This window comes from Arachis ipaensis, chromosome B10, assembly GCF_059453495.1.
Source record: "Arachis ipaensis isolate K30076 ecotype BB chromosome B10, ASM5945349v1, whole genome shotgun sequence".
NCBI classification, from domain to species: Eukaryota; Viridiplantae; Streptophyta; class Magnoliopsida; order Fabales; family Fabaceae; genus Arachis; species Arachis ipaensis.
This window is the reverse complement of record NC_142435.1, coordinates 102,175,906-102,181,871: the sequence shown is the minus strand read 5'-3', so window position 1 is coordinate 102,181,871 and position 5,966 is coordinate 102,175,906. Positions and strand designations below refer to the sequence as shown.

The following is a 5,966-nucleotide window of genomic DNA, read 5'->3' as shown; positions in this document are numbered from 1 at the left end:
GCTGAGGAAGAGGAAGAGTACTTTGAACCAGACATGGATGAGAATATGGAGAACCATCATGAAGAAGATGCTCACAACCATGGCAGAGAAGGTCCAGTGCATCATGCTGAGCAAGAGAGAAGAGTTCTGGGATCTTACATAAACCCAAACCCAAGAAACTGTGGAAGTAGCATCCAAAAGCCAACCATACATGCTAATAACTTTGAACTAAAGCCACATCTTATCACCCTTTTTCAGAACAACTGTTCATTCGGATGAAGTGTCCAAGAAGATCCCAATCAACACCTCACCACATTCCTAAGGATATGTGATACTGTGAAGTCTAATGGTGTTCATCCCGACACCTATAGACTGCTTCTGTTTCCCTTCTCACTCAAGGACAAAGCATCTAAATGGTTGGAATCCTTCCCGAATGAGAGTCTAACAACCTGGGAAGATATGGTGAATAAATTCTTGGTGAGATTCTATCCTCCTCAAAGAATCAATAGGTTGAGAGCTGAGGTATAAACCTTCAGGCAACAAGATGGTGAAACTCTCTATGAAGCATGGGAGAGGTTTAATGACTTGACAAGAAGGTGCCCGCCAGATATGTTCAATGAATGGGTGCAGTTATACATTTTCTATGAAGGTCTTTCTTATGAATCAAAGAAGGCAGCAGACCACTCATCTGGGGGATCTCTGAACAAGAAGAAGACCATTGAAGAAGCCATAGATGTCATTGAGACTGTAGCTGAGAATGACTACTTCTATACTTCTAAAAGAGGCAACACTAGAGGAGTGATGGAGCTAAACAACGTGGATGCACTGCTGGCCCAAAACAAGATGATCACCAAGCAGCTGGCTGACCTTACCAAGAAAATAGAGAGGAACCAAGTGGCAGCAATCACCACCTCATCAGCAACCCAAGAAGGAGTGAATGCAGAAGCAGAGGGTGATCAGGAACAAGCCAACTACATTGGAAACTCACCTAGGCAGACCCATGATCCATACTCAAAAACTTATAATCCTGGTTGGAGAAACCACCCAAACTTTGGATGGAAAAATCAACAAGATCAAGGCCAAGATCAGAGACGTCACAACCCCAACAACAATGTGGCTCACCAATATTCCACACAGAGATCATATCAGCACCCATCTAACAACACCTCTCAACATCCATATCAAAACCAAAATGGCTATTCTCATCCCTCCAACCCCAACTCACCATCATCCGAAGATAGACTCTCAAGGATTGAGACTCTACTTGAACGCATATGCAAAGAAGTTTAAGACAGTAAAATGTTTCGAGAGGAAGTGCGGTCCAATATGCAGAATCAAGATGCTACCATCAAGAAACTTGAGACACAAATTGGCTACTTATTCAAGCAAGTTTCCAGCCATAACCTGTGCAGCAACACCGATCCAAACCCAAGAGAGGAATGTCAGGCTATCACCCTCAGAAGTGGGAAGGAATTGAAGGAAACTCCCAAGAAATCACAAGAGAGGAACTCAAATGAAGGGGAAGAGGAACAAGATGAAGTCCAAATTTCCACTCCTAGTTCACAGCAAAAAGGAGAAATGCGGAAGCCAGACGTCCCAAAAGCTCCATACCCTCAGCAATTGAAAAAGAAGGGGGATGACAACCAATTCTTAAGATGTTTGGAAATCTTCAAGAAACTACAAATCAACATACCCTTTGCTGAAGAAATAGAGCAAATGCCACTCTATGCCAAGTTTTTAAAGGAATTAATGACCAAGAAGAGAAGCTGGAAAAGCAATGAGACTGTGATACTAACCGAAGAATGTAATGCCATCATTTAGCACAAACTGCCCCAGAAATTGAAGGATCCTGGAAGCTTCTAGATTTCTTGTATTATAGGGGAAATCACAGTGGAGAAGGCTCTATGTGACTTAGGAGCTAGCATAAATCTGATATCTGTAGCTATGATGAGAAAAATGAGGATTGAGGAGGCCAAGCCAACAAAAATGGCCCTACAACTGGCAGACCGATCATTCAAGTTTCCTCATGGCATAGTAGAAGACTTACTGGTGAAGGTAGGAGATTTTATCTTTCCAGCAGACTTTGTAGTATTGGACATGAAGGAGGAAGCCAAGGCCTCCATCATCCTGGGAAGACCATTCTTGGCCACTGCTGGAGCTATCATTGATGTCAAAAAAGGTGAACTTACCCTGAGATTACACAATGAGAAGATGACATTCAATGTGTTTAAGGCCATGAGCTACCCACAAGAGGATTGATAGCCTCCAAGCTGCAGCAGTAAGCACCAATCAACCATCAACCACATGGGGAACAAATGAAGAAACCCAAGAGGAGCAACCGCAGGAGCAAGTCCAGTACATGCACAACCAAAATTCTGGGTCAAATGAAGTCTATGGTGATACTTACAACCCTTCATGGAAGAACCATCCAAACCTGAGGTGGGGAGATAACCATAACCAAAACCAACAACCATGGCAAAGAAATTCAAATCAAAATACTTCAAGAAACAACCAAAACAACAACCAGCAGCAAACCACCCAAAACCCTTACAGAAAACCCCAAAACAACCACCCCAACTCCAGCTATTATCCATCCAATAACCAACCCACAAACCAAAACACTTACCACCAACCCTCAACACCCCATAACCAGCCAATTTCACATGACTCTCAAAGAATCACTAACTTGGAAACCTTGATGGACAAAATGTGGAAACACCAAGAAATGACAACCAAGAACCATGAAGCCTCCATGAAGAACCTAGAGAGGCAGATTGGGCAAATCTCCAAGCAGATTTCTGTTGAGAGACCATTAAGTTCCCTACCAAGTGACACAATTCGAAATCCTAAGGAAGAATGCAAGGCAATACAGTTAAGAAGTGGGAGAACATTGATGAGCAACAATGACACTACAAGAAAGCAAGCGGAAAACAGCAAAAGGCCAATAGAGGGGGAAAAGCCAACACACGCAGAGGAAGCCAACGGTGATGATGCAATGGCAAGCAAGCAAACTTCAAAGCAAACTCAAGAAAAGGAGGAACAATCAAAAATTCCAAAAAAGGGGAATGAAGCAATTGAAGAGCCAACCAAGAATCAAAAGCAACAAGTAGAGAAGAACTTTGTACCTCCACTGCCATATCCCCAACGATTCAACAAGGAGGCAAAGGATCAACACTTTCATAAGTTCCTTGAGACTTTCAAGAAGTTGGAGATAAATATTCCCTTAGCTGAGGCATTGGAGCAAATGCCTCTGTATGCCAAGTTCATGAAGGAGCTAATCAACAAGAAGAGAAGTTAGCAAGAAAAGGAAACTATCATGCTCACTGAAGAATATAGCGCTGTGATCCAGATGGGTATCCCACCAAAGCTCAAAGACCCAGGGAGTTTTGTAGTCTCATGCACCATAGGCAAGATAACATTGCAAAATTCCTTATGTGATCTAGGTGCCAGCATCAACTTGATGCCTCTATCATTGATGAGAAAGCTTGCTATAGAAGAAATCAAACCTACCAGGATGTCACTAGTAATGGCCGATAGATCAATCAAGACACCCAATGGAATTGTGGAGAATTTACTAGTGAAGGTTGGAAAGTTTATCTTCCCCGCAGACTTCGTAATCTTAGACACAGAAGGGGAAGGAAACAACTCAATCATCTTGGGAAGACCATTTCTAGCCATAGCAAGAACCACTATTGATGTGGAAAAGGGAGAAATGACCTTCAGGGTGCATAATGAACAAATGGTAATCAATGTCTTCAAATCAATGCAACACCCCTCAGAGCAAGAGAACTACATGAATGTGGATATGATAGAAGGGCTGGTAGAAGAAATGTTTGAAGATAACTATTTGGAGCATCAGAAAGATCAAGGAGAGGAAGTGGTAGAAATATTCATTGAAGACAAGAAGGAGGATAAACCAAAATAGGAATTGAAACCTCTTCCCCCTCACCTCAAATACGTGTTTCTTGGGGAAGCAGAGGCATTACCAGTGATCATAAATTCCTCCTTGAACATGGATGAGGAAGCAAGGTTGATTGAAGTATTAAAAGCTCATAAAACAGCCTTGGGGTGGACAATTGAGGACATCAAAGGCATCAGCCCTGCTATTTGTATGCATAAAATTTTATTGGAGGAAGAAGCAAAACCTGTGGTTCAACCTCAAAGAAGACTCAACCCAACCATGAAAGAGGTAGTTCAAAAAGAAGTGATGAAGCTATGGAATGCTGGAATAATTTTTCCAATCTCAGACAGCTCTTGGGTGAGTCCGGTTCAAGTTGTGCCAAAAAAGAGAGGAATGACAGTCATCACCAATGAGAAGAATGAGTTGATCCCCACCAGGACAGTGACTGGGTGGAGAATGTGCATAGACTACAGGAGATTGAATGATGCAACAAGAAAAGATCATTTTCCTCTGCCCTTCATTGATCAAATGTTGGAAAGACTAGCAGGCCATGCTTATTACTGCTTCCTGGATGGGTATTCTGGTTACAATCAAATAGTAGTAGATCCCAAGGATCAAGAGAAGACCTCCTTCACATGCCCATTTGGAGTTTTTGCCTATAGAAGGATGCCCTTTGGGCTGTGCAACGCCCCAGCCACTTTTCAAAGGTGTATGCTTTCCATCTTTTCTGATATGGTGGAAAAATTCTTAGAAGTCTTCATGGATGATTTCTCTGTTTTTGGCAATTCATTTAACACTTGCTTGCATAACTTAACTCTTGTTTTGAAAAGATGCCAAGAAACTAATTTGGTGTTGAATTGGGAAAAGTGCCATTTCATGGTTCCAGAAGGAATAGTTCTTGGGCATAAAGTGTCATGTAGAGGTATAGAAGTTGATAAAGCTAAAATAGAAGTTATTAAAAAACTCCCTATACCTATTAATGTGAAAGCAGTAAGAAGTTTTCTTGGGCATGCTGGCTTCTACAGAAGGTTCATCAAAGACTTTTCAAAAATAGCAAAACCATTGAGCAATTTACTAATGAATGATATCCCCTTCATTTTTTATGACAACTGTAAACATGCCTTCGAAACTCTCAAGAGAAAGCTCATTACAGCACCAATTATCACACCCCCTGATTGGAATTTACCCTTTGAACTTATGTGTGATGCAAGCAACCTTGCTATTGGTGCTGTACTGGGGCAAAAGAAGGACAAATTACATCATGTCATATATTATGCTAGCAAAGTGTTGAATGAAACACAGAAAAATTATACCACCACTGAAAAAGAACTTTTAGCAATTGTATATGCATTTGATAAGTTTAGACAATACTTGATCGGTTCAAAAGTTATAGTATACACTGACCATTTTGCTCTCAAGTATTTAATGTCTAAACAGGATTCAAAGCCAAGGCTTATTAGGTGGGTGTTGCTGCTACAAGAATTTGATATTGAAGTGAGGGATAGGAAGGGAAGTGAAAATTAAGTAGCAGATCATCTATCAAGAGTGCCACAAGAAGCTAAGCAAGATAAACCACAGCAAGTAAATGAGAACTTCCCTGATGAACACCTCCTCCAAGTTCAACAAACACCTTGGTTTGCTGACATAGCAAACTACAAGGTAGGAAGGAAGATACCTCAAGAATTTTCCAAGCAACAAATGAAGAAATTACTCAATGAAGCAAGGAAGTTCTTGTGGGATGAACATTTTCTATTCAAGAGATGCTCTGATGGAATGATTAGGAGGTGGGTCCCTGAAAGTGAAATGAAGGACATACTATGGCATTGCCATGGCTCAGCATATGGTGGACACTTTGGACCAGAGAGAACAGCTGCAAAGGTACTACAAAGTGGGTTTTATTGGCCAACTATCTTCAAGGATGCCAGAGAGTTTGTTCACCAATGCAATGAATGTCAAAGAACTGGAGGATTGACAAAAAAAAATGAGATGCCTCAAAATTTCATCCTGGAAGTGGAGCTGTTTGACTTATGGGGCATTGATTTCATGGGACCCTTTTCCCCTTCCTACTCTTTTAGATATATCTTGG

General features: G+C 41.3%; 1 non-coding gene across 1 annotated transcript; it reads right to left on the bottom strand.

Moving 5' to 3' along the window:
* Nucleotides 1–486: 486 nt before the first annotated feature.
* On the bottom strand, nucleotides 487–593 carry LOC148581111 (small nucleolar RNA R71). The gene has a single exon (XR_015896132.1). It is a non-coding gene; the product is annotated as a small nucleolar RNA R71 (small nucleolar RNA).
* Nucleotides 594–5,966: the final 5,373 nt, after the last annotated feature.